The sequence below is a fragment of the Pseudophryne corroboree genome, chromosome 4 (assembly GCF_028390025.1).
Source record: "Pseudophryne corroboree isolate aPseCor3 chromosome 4, aPseCor3.hap2, whole genome shotgun sequence".
NCBI classification, from domain to species: domain Eukaryota; kingdom Metazoa; phylum Chordata; class Amphibia; order Anura; family Myobatrachidae; genus Pseudophryne; species Pseudophryne corroboree.
Window position 1 is genome coordinate 9,133,643 of NC_086447.1, and position 12,769 is coordinate 9,146,411.

The 12,769-nt window shown below is 46.5% G+C and overlaps 1 protein-coding gene across 1 annotated transcript in view; it reads left to right on the plus strand.

The window, feature by feature from the left end:
- Window positions 1-12,769, plus strand: part of LOC134911053 (WAP four-disulfide core domain protein 12-like) — a 234,541-nt gene that overhangs the window by 88,578 nt on the left and 133,194 nt on the right. The gene's annotated exons all lie outside the window — the stretch shown is intronic.

Here is a 12,769-nt window from a genome sequence, read left to right on the forward strand (position 1 = left end):
TACCACATAATAATAACACACACAATGCACATTACAGCATGGAGCCTGAGTGTAAGTGGAGCGCAGCGTCCGGGTAACACACAGATAGACAGGAGGATGAGCGGAGGAATCACTGATAATGACACAATAATAATAACACACACACAATGCATATTACAGCATGGAGCCTGTGTGTAAGTGGAATGCAGCGTCCGGGTAACACACAGATAGACAGGAGGATGAGCGGGGGAATAACTGATACTGACACATAATAATAAAACACACACAATGCACATTACAGCATGGAGCCTGTGTGTAAGTGGAGCGCAGTGTCCGGGTAACACACAGATAGACAGGAGGATGAGCGGGGGAATCACTGATAATGATACATAATAATAACACACACACGATGCACATTACAGCATGGAGCCTGTGTGTAAGTGGAGCGCAGCGTCCGGGTAACACACAGATAGACAGTAGGATGAGTGGGGGAATCACTGATAATACCACTTAATAATAACTCACACACACGATGCACATTACAGCATGGAGCCTGTGTGTAAGTGGAGCGCAGCATCTGGGTAACACACAGATAGACAGGAGGATGAGCGGGGGAATCACTGATAATGACACATAATAATAACACACACGCACGATGCACATTACAGCATGGAGCCTGTGTGTAAGTGGAACGCAGCGTCCAGGTAACATACAGATAGACAGGAGAATGAGCGGGGGAATCACTGATAATGACACATAATAATAATACACACGATGCACATTACAGCATGGAGCCTGTCTGTAAGTGGAGCGCAGCATCCGGGTAACACACAGATAGACAGGAGGATGAGCGTGGGAATCACTGATAATGACACATAATAATAACACACACACACGATGCACATTACAGCATGGAGCCTGTGTGTAAGTGGAGCGCAGCATCCGGGTAACACACAGATAGACAGGAGTATGAGCGGGGGAATCACTGATAATGGTACATAATAATAACACACACATGATGCACATTAAAGCATGGAGCCTGTGTGTAAGTGGAGCGCAGCATCCGGGTAACACACAGATAGACAGGAGTATGAGCGGGGGAATCACTGATAATAACACATAATAATAACACACACACGATGCACATTACAGCATGGAGCCTGTGTGTAAGTGGAGCGCAGCGTCTGGGTAACACACAGATAGACAGGAGGATGAGCGGGGGAATCACTGATAATGACACAATAAAAACACACATGATGCACATTACAGCATGGAGCCTGTGTGTAAGTGGAGCGCAGCATCTGGGTAACACACAGATAGACAGGAGGATGAGCGGGGGAATCACTGATAGTGACACATAATAATAACACACACGATGCACATTACAGCATGGAGCCTGTGTGTAAGTGGAGCGCAGTGTCCATGTAACACACAGATAGACAGGAGGATGTGTGGGGGAATCACTGATAGTGACACATAATAATAACACACACGATGCACATTACAGCATGGAGCCTGTGTGTAAGTGGAGCGCAGCGTCCGGATAACACACAGATAGACAGGAGGATGAGCGGGGGAATCACTGATAATAACACATAATAATAACACACACGATGCACATTACAGCATGGAGCCTGTGTGTAAGTGGAGCGCAGCGTCCGGGTAACACACAGATAGACAACAGGATGAGCGGGGGAATCAATGATAATAACACATAATAATAACACACACACAATGCATATTACAGCATGGAGCCTGTGTGTAAGTTGAGCGCAGTGTCCGGATAACACACAAATATACAGGTGGATAAGCGGGGGAATCACTGATAATGACACAATAATAACACACACACACGATGCACATTACAGCATGGAGCCTGTGTGTAAGTGGAGCACAGCATCTGTGTAACACACAGATAGACAGGAGGATGAGCGGGGGAATCACTGATAATAACACATAATAATAACACACACATGATGCACATTACAGCATGGAGCCTGAGTGTAAGTGGAGCGCAGCGTCCGGGTAACACACAGATAGACAGGAGGATGAGCGGAGGAATCACTGATAATGACACAATAATAACAACACACAAACGATGCATATTACAGCATGGAGCCTGTGTGTAAGTGGAGTGCAGCGTCCGGGTAACACACAAATAGACAGGTGGATGAGGGGGGAATCACTGATAATGACACATAATAATAACACACACACGATGCACATTACAGCATGGACCCTGTGTGTGCAACGGGAGCGCAGAGTCCGGGTAACACACAGATAGACAGGAGGATGAGCGTTGGAATCACTGATAATGACACATATTAATAACACACACAATGCACATTACAGCATGGTGCCTGTATGTAAGTGGAGCGCAGCGTCCAGGTAACACACAGATAGACAGGAGGATGAGCGGGGGGATCACTGATAATGACACATAATAATAACACACACAATGCACATTACAGCATGGAGCCTGTGTGTAAGTGGAGCGCAGCATCCGGGTCACTCACAGATAGACAGGAGGATGAGCGGGGGAAACACTGATAATGACACATAAAAATAACACACTCGATGCACATTACAGCATGGAGCCTGTGTGTAAGTGGAGCGCAGCGTCTGGGTAACACACAGATAGACAGGAGGATTAGAAGGGGAATCACTGATAATACAACATAATAATAACTCACACACACGATGCACATTACAGCATGGATCATGTGTGTAAGAGGAGCGCAGCGTCCGGGTAACACACAGATAGACAGGAGGATGAGCGGGGGAATCACTGATAATAACACATAATAATAACAACACACACAATGCACATTACAGCATGGAGCAGTGGAGCGCAGCGTCCGGGTAACACACAGATAGACAGGAGGATGAGCGGGGGAATCACTGATAATACCACATAATAATAACAACAACACACACAATGCACATTAGAGCATGGAGCCTGTGTGTAAGTTGAGCGCAGCGTCCGGGTAACACACAGATAGACAGGAGGATGAGCGGGGGAATCACTGATAATACCACAAAATAATAACAACAACACACACAATGCACATTACAGCATGGAGCCTGTGTGTAAGTGGAGCGCAGTGTCCGGGTAACACACAGATAGACAGGAGGATGAGCGGAGGAATCACTGATAATGACACAATAATAATAACACACACATGATGCACATTACAGCATGGAGCCTGTGTGTAAGGGGAGCGCAGCGTCCGGGTAACACACATATAGGCAGGACGATGAGCTGGGGAATCACTGATAATGATACATAATAATAACACACACACGATGCACATTACAGCATGGAGCCTGTGTGTAAGTGGAGCGCAGCGTCCGGGTAACACACAGATAGACAGGAGGATGACCGGGGGAATCACTGATAATGACACATAATAACAACACACACACGATGCACATTACAGCATGGAGCCTGTGTGTAAGTGGAGCGCAGCGTCCGGGTTTCACACATATAGACAGGAGGATGAGCGGGGGAATCACTGATAATGACACATAATAATAACACACATGATGCACATTACAGCATGGAGCCTGTGTGTAAGTGGAGCGCAGCATCCGGGTATCACACAGATAGACAGGAGGATGAGCGGGGAAATCACTGATAATGACACATAATAACAACACACACACGATGCACATTACAGCATGGAGCCTGTGTGTAAGTGGAACGCAGCGTCCAGGTAACACACAGATAGACAGGAGGATGAGCGGGGGAATCACTGATAATGACACATAATAATAACACACATGATGCACATTACAGCATGGAGCCTGTGTGTAAGTGGAGCACAGCATCCGGGTAACACACAGATAGACAGGAGGATGAGCCGGGAAATCACTGATAATGACACATAATAATAAAACATACACAATGCACATTACAGCATGGAGCCTGTGTGTAAGTGGAGCGCAGCGTCTGGGTAACACACAGATAGATAGGAGGATGAGCGGTAGAATCAATGATAATGACACACAATAATAACACACACACAATGCACATTACAGCATGGAGCCTGTGTGTAAGTGGAGTGCAGCATCCGGGTAACACACAGATAGACAGGAGGATGAGCGGGGGAATCACTGAAAATAACACATAATAATAACACACACATGATGCACATTACAGCATGGAGCCTGTGTGTAAGTGGAGTGCAGCATCCGGGTAACACACAGATAGACAGGAGGATGAGCGGGGGAATCACTGATAATGCCACATAATAATAACACACACACAATGCACATTACAGCATGGAGCCTGTGTGTAAGTGGAGCGCAGTGTCCGGGTAACACACAGATAGACAGGAGGATGAGCGGAGGAATCACTGATAATGACACAATAATAATAACACACACATGATGCACATTACAGCATGGAGCCTGTGTGTAAGGGGAGCGCAGCGTCCGGGTAACACACATATAGGCAGGACGATGAGCTGGGGAATCACTGATAATGATACATAATAATAACACACACACGATGCACATTACAGCATGGAGCCTGTGTGTAAGTGGAGCGCAGCGTCCGGGTAACACACAGATAGACAGGAGGATGACCGGGGGAATCACTGATAATGACACATAATAACAACACACACACGATGCACATTACAGCATGGAGCCTGTGTGTAAGTGGAGCGCAGCGTCCGGGTTTCACACATATAGACAGGAGGATGAGCGGGGGAATCACTGATAATGACACATAATAATAACACACATGATGCACATTACAGCATGGAGCCTGTGTGTAAGTGGAGCGCAGCATCCGGGTATCACACAGATAGACAGGAGGATGAGCGGGGAAATCACTGATAATGACACATAATAACAACACACACACGATGCACATTACAGCATGGAGCCTGTGTGTAAGTGGAACGCAGCGTCCAGGTAACACACAGATAGACAGGAGGATGAGCGGGGGAATCACTGATAATGACACATAATAATAACACACACACGATGCACATTACAGCATGGAGCCTGTGTGTAAGTGGAGCACAGCATCCGGGTAACACACAGATAGACAGGAGGATGAGCCGGGAAATCACTGATAATGACACATAATAATAAAACATACACAATGCACATTACAGCATGGAGCCTGTGTGTAAGTGGAGCGCAGCGTCTGGGTAACACACAGATAGATAGGAGGATGAGCGGTAGAATCAATGATAATGACACACAATAATAACACACACACAATGCACATTACAGCATGGAGCCTGTGTGTAAGTGGAGTGCAGCATCCGGGTAACACACAGATAGACAGGAGGATGAGCGGGGGAATCACTGAAAATAACACATAATAATAACACACACATGATGCACATTACAGCATGGAGCCTGTGTGTAAGTGGAGTGCAGCATCCGGGTAACACACAGATAGACAGGAGGATGAGCGGGGGAATCACTGATAATGCCACATAATAATAACACACACACAATGCACATTACAGCATGGAGCCTGTGTGTAAGTGGAGCGCAGTGTCCGGGTAACACACAGATAGACAGGAGGATGAGCGGGGGAATCACTGATAATACCACATAATAATAAGAACACACACAATGCACATTACAGCATGGAGCCTGAGTGTAAGTGGAGCGCAGCGTCCGTGTAACACACAGATAGACAGGAGGATGAGCGGGGGAATCACTGATAATGACACATAATAATAAGAACACACACAATGCACATTACAGCATGGAGCCTGAGTGTAAGTGGAGCGCAGCGTCCGGGTAACACACAGATAGACAGGAGGATGAGCGGAGGAATCACTGATAATGACACAATAATAATAACACACACACAATGCACATTACAGCATGGAGCCTGTGTGTAAGTGGAGCGCAGCGTCCGGGTAACACACAGATAGACAGGAGGATGAGCGGGGGAATAACTGATACTGACACATAATAATAAAACACACACAATGCACATTACAGCATGGAGCCTGTGTGTAAGTGGAGCGCAGTGTCCGGGTAACACACAGATAGACAGGAGGATGAGTGGGGGAATCACTGATAATACCACTTAATAATAACTCACACACACGATGCACATTACAGCATGGAGCCTGTGTGTAAGTGGAGCGCAGCGTCCGGGTAACACACAGATAGACAGTAGGATGAGTGGGGGAATCACTGATAATACCACTTAATAATAACTCACACACACGATGCACATTACAGCATGGAGCCTGTGTGTAAGTGGAGCGCAGCATCTGGGTAACACACAGATAGACAGGAGGATGAGCGGGGGAATCACTGATAATGACACATAATAATAACACACACGCACGATGCACATTACAGCATGGAGCCTGTGTGTAAGTGGAACGCAGCGTCCAGGTAACATACAGATAGACAGGAGAATGAGCGGGGGAATCACTGATAATGACACATAATAATAATACACACGATGCACATTACAGCATGGAGCCTGTCTGTAAGTGGAGCGCAGCATCCGGGTAACACACAGATAGACAGGAGGATGAGCGTGGGAATCACTGATAATGACACATAATAATAACACACACACACGATGCACATTACAGCATGGAGCCTGTGTGTAAGTGGAGCGCAGCGTCCGGGTAAAATACAGATAGACAGGAGGATGAGCGGGGGAATCACTGATAATGACACATAATAATAACAAACAATGCACATTACAGCATGGAGCCTGTGTGTAAGTGGAGCGCAGCGTCCGGGTAACACACAGATAGACAGAAGGATGAGCGGGCGAATCACTGATAATGACACATAATAATAACACACATGATGCACATTACAGCATGGAGCCTGTGTGTAAGTGGAGCGCAGCATCCGGGTAACACACAGATAGACAGGAGGATGAGCGGGGGAATCACTGATAATGACACATAATAATAACACACACACGATGCACATTACAGCATGGAGCCTGTGTGTAAGTGGAGCGCAGCGTCCGGGTAACACACATATAGACAGGAGGATGAGCGGGGGAATCACTGATAATGACACATAATAATAACACATACACAAAGCACATTACAGCATGGAGCCTGTATGTAAGTGGAGCGCAGCGTCCGGGTAACACACATATAGACAGGAGGATGAGCGGGGGAATCACTGATAATGACACATAATAATAACACATACACAAAGCACATTACAGCATGGAGCCTGTGTGTAAGTGGAGCGCAGCGTCCGGGTAACACACAGATAGACAGGAGGATGAGCGGGGGAATCACTGATAATGACACATAATAATAACAACACACACACGATGCACATTACAGCATGGAGCCTGTGTGTAAGTGGAGCGCAGCGTCAGGGTAAAATACAGAAAGACAGGAGGATGAGCGGGGGAATCACTGATAATGACACATAATAATAACAAACAATGCACATTACAGCATGGAGCCTGTGTGTAAGTGGAGCGCAGCGTCCGGGTAACACACAGATAGACAGGAGGATGAGCGGGCGAATCACTGATAATGACACATAATAATAACACACATGATGCACATTACAGCATGGAGCCTGTGTGTAAGTGGAGCGCAGCATCCGGGTAACACACAGATAGACAGGAGGATGAGCGGGGGAATCACTGATAATGACACATAATAATAACACACACGATGCACATTACAGCATGGAGCCTGTGTGTAAGTGGAGCGCAGCGTCCGGGTAACACACAGATAGACAGGAGGATGAGCGGGGGAATCACTGATAATGACACATAATAATAACACATACACAAAGCACATTACAGCATGGAGCCTGTGTGTAAGTGGAGCGCAGCGTCCGGGTAACACACAGATAGACAGGAGGATGAGCGGGGGAATCACTGATAATGACACATAATAATAACAACACACACACAATGCACATTACAGCATGGAGCCTGTGTGTAAGTGGAGCACAGCGTCCGGGTAACTCACAGATAGACAGGAAGATGAGCGGGGAAATCACTGATAATGTCACATAATAATAACACACACATGATGCACATTACAGCATGGAGCCTGTGTGTAAGTGGAACGCAGCGTCCAGGTAACACACAGATAGACAGGAGGATGAGCGGGGGAATCACTGATAATACCACATAATTATAACACACACACGATGCACATTACAGCATGGAGCCTGTGTGTAAGTGGAGCGCAGCGTCCAGGTAACACACAGATAGACAGGAGGATGAACGTGGGAATCACTGATAATGACACATAATAATAACACACACACGATGCACATTACAGTATGGAGCCTGTGTGTAAGTGGAGCGTAGCGTCCGGGTAACACACAGATAGACAGGAGGATTAGAAGGGGAATCACTGATAATACCACTTTATAATAACTCACACACACGATGCACATTACAGCATGGAGCCTGTGTGTAAGTGGAGCGCAGCATCTGGGTAACACACAGATAGACAGGAGGATGAGCGGGGGAATCACTGATAGTGACACATAATAATAATACACACGATGCACATTACAGCATGGAGCCTGTGTGTAAGTGGAGCGCAGCATCCGGGTAACACACAGATAGACAGGAGGATTAGAAGGGGAATCACTGATAATACCACTTTATAATAACTCACACACACGATGCACATTACAGCATGGAGCCTGTGTGTAAGTGGAGCGCAGCATCTGGGTAACACACAGATAGACAGGAGGATGAGCGGGGGAATCACTGATAGTGACACATAATAATAATACACACGATGCACATTACAGCATGGAGCCTGTGTGTAAGTGGAGTGCAGCGTCCGGGTAACACACAGATAGGAGGATGAGCGTGGGAATCACTGATAATGACACAAAATAATAACACACACACACGATGCACATTACAGCATGGAGCCTGTGTGTAAGTGGAGCGCAGCGTCCGGGTAAAATACAGATAGACAGGAGGATGAGCGGGGGAATCACTGATAATGACACATAATAATAACAAACAATGCACATTACAGCATGGAGCCTGTGTGTAAGTGGAGCGCAGCGTCCGGGTAACACACAGATAGACAGAAGGATGAGCGGGCGAATCACTGATAATGACAAATAATAATAACACACATGATGCACATTACAGCATGGAGCCTGTGTGTAAGTGGAGCGCAGCATCCGGGTAACACACAGATAGACAGGAGGATGAGCGGGGGAATCACTGATAATGACACATAATAATAACACACACACGATGCACATTACAGCATGGAGCCTGTGTGTAAGTGGAGCGCAGCGTCCGGGTAACACACATATAGACAGGAGGATGAGCGGGGGAATCACTGATAATGACACATAATAATAACACATACACAAAGCACATTACAGCATGGAGCCTGTGTGTAAGTGGAGCGCAGCGTCCGGGTAACACACAGATAGACAGGAGGATGAGCGGGGGAATCACTGATAATGACACATAATAATAATAACAACAACACACACACAATGCACATTACAGCATGGAGCCTGTGTGTAAGTGGAGCACAGCGTCCGGGTAACTCACAGATAGACAGGAAGATGAGCGGGGAAATCACTGATAATGACACATAATAATAACACACACACGATGCACATTACAGCATGGAGCCTGTGTGTAAGTGGAACGCAGCGTCCAGGTAACATACAGATAGACAGGAGAATGAGCGGGGGAATCACTGATAATGACACATAATAATAATACACACGACGCACATTACAGCATGGAGCCTGTGTGTAAGTGGAGCGCCGCATCCGGGTAACACACAGATAGACAGGAGGATGAGCGTGGGAATCACTGACAATGACACATAATAATAACACACACACACGATGCACATTACAGCATGGAGCCTGTGTGTAAGTGGAGCGCAGCGTCAGGGTTTCACACATATAGACAGGAGGATGAGCGGGGGAATCACTGATAATGACACATAATAATAACACACATGATGCACATTACAGCTTGGAGCCTGTGTGTAAGTGGAGCGCAGCATCCGGGTATCACACAGATAGACAGGAGGATGAGCGGGGAAATCACTGATAATGACACATAATAACAACACACACACGATGCACATTACAGCATGGAGCCTGTGTGTAAGTGGAACGCAGCGTCCAGGTAACACACAGATAGACAGGAGGATGAGCGGGGGAATCACTGATAATGACACATAATAATAACACACATGATGCACATTACAGCATGGAGCCTGTGTGTAAGTGGAGCACAGCATCCGGGTAACACACAGATAGACAGGAGGATGAGCCGGGAAATCACTGATAATGACACATAATAATAAAACATACACAATGCACATTACAGCATGGAGCCTGTGTGTAAGTGGAGCGCAGCGTCTGGGTAACACACAGATAGATAGGAGGATGAGCGGTAGAATCAATGATAATGACACACAATAATAACACACACACAATGCACATTACAGCATGGAGCCTGTGTGTAAGTGGAGTGCAGCATCCGGGTAACACACAGATAGACAGGAGGATGAGCGGGGGAATCACTGATAATGACACATAATAATAACAAACAATGCACATTACAGCATGGAGCCTGTGTGTAAGTGGAGCGCAGCGTCCGGGTAACACACAGATAGACAGAAGGATGAGCGGGCGAATCACTGATAATGACAAATAATAATAACACACATAATGCACATTACAGCATGGAGCCTGTGTGTAAGTGGAGCGCAGCATCCGGGTAACACACAGATAGACAGGAGGATGAGCGGGGGAATCACTGATAATGACACATAATAATAACACACACACGATGCACATTACAGCATGGAGCCTGTGTGTAAGTGGAGCGCAGCGTCCGGGTAACACACATATAGACAGGAGGATGAGCGGGGGAATCACTGATAATGACACATAATAATAACACATACACAAAGCACATTACAGCATGGAGCCTGTGTGTAAGTGGAGCGCAGCGTCCGGGTAACACACAGATAGACAGGAGGATGAGCGGGGGAATCACTGATAATGACACATAATAATAATAACAACACACACACAATGCACATTACAGCATGGAGCCTGTGTGTAAGTGGAGCACAGCGTCCGGGTAACTCACAGATAGACAGGAAGATGAGCGGGGAAATCACTGATAATGACACATAATAATAACACACACACGATGCACATTACAGCATGGAGCCTGTGTGTAAGTGGAACGCAGCGTCCAGGTAACATACAGATAGACAGGAGAATGAGCGGGGGAATCACTGATAATGACACATAATAATAATACACACGACGCACATTACAGCATGGAGCCTGTGTGTAAGTGGAGCGCCGCATCCGGGTAACACACAGATAGACAGGAGGATGAGCGTGGGAATCACTGACAATGACACATAATAATAACACACACACACGATGCACATTACAGCATGGAGCCTGTGTGTAAGTGGAGCGCAGCGTCAGGGTTTCACACATATAGACAGGAGGATGAGCGGGGGAATCACTGATAATGACACATAATAATAACACACATGATGCACATTACAGCATGGAGCCTGTGTGTAAGTGGAGCGCAGCATCCGGGTATCACACAGATAGACAGGAGGATGAGCGGGGAAATCACTGATAATGACACATAATAACACACACACGATGCACATTACAGCATGGAGCCTGTGTGTAAGTGGAACGCAGCGTCCAGGTAACACACAGATAAACAGGAGGATGAGCGGGGGAATCACTGATAATGACACATAATAATAACACACATGATGCACATTACAGCATGGAGCCTGTGTGTAAGTGGAGCACAGCATCCGGGTAACACACAGATAGACAGGAGGATGAGCCGGGAAATCACTGATAATGACACATAATAATAAAACATACACAATGCACATTACAGCATGGAGCCTGTGTGTAAGTGGAGCGCAGCGTCTGGGTAACACACAGATAGATAGGAGGATGAGCGGTAGAATCAATGATAATGACACACAATAATAACACACACACAATGCACATTACAGCATGGAGCCTGTGTGTAAGTGGAGTGCAGCATCCGGGTAACACACAGATAGACAGGAGGATGAGCGGGGGAATCACTGATAATGCCACATAATAATAACACACACACAATGCACATTACAGCATGGAGCCTGTGTGTAAGTGGAGCGCAGTGTCCGGGTAACACACAGATAGACAGGAGGATGAGCGGGGGAATCACTGATAATACCACATAATAATAAGAACACACACAATGCACATTACAGCATGGAGCCTGAGTGTAAGTGGAGCGCAGCGTCCGTGTAACACACAGATAGACAGGAGGATGAGCGGGGGAATCACTGATAATGACACATAATAATAAGAACACACACAATGCACATTACAGCATGGAGCCTGAGTGTAAGTGGAGCGCAGCGTCCGGGTAACACACAGATAGACAGGAGGATGAGCGGGGGAATAACTGATACTGACACATAATAATAAAACACACACAATGCACATTACAGCATGGAGCCTGTGTGTAAGTGGAGCGCAGTGTCCGGGTAACACACAGATAGACAGGAGGATGAGCGGGGGAATCACTGATAATGATACATAATAATAACACACACACGATGCACATTACAGCATGGAGCCTGTGTGTAAGTGGAGCGCAGCGTCCGGGTAACACACAGATAGACAGTAGGATGAGTGGGGGAATCACTGATAATACCACTTAATAATAACTCACACACACGATGCACATTACAGCATGGAGCCTGTGTGTAAGTGGAGCGCAGCATCTGGGTAACAC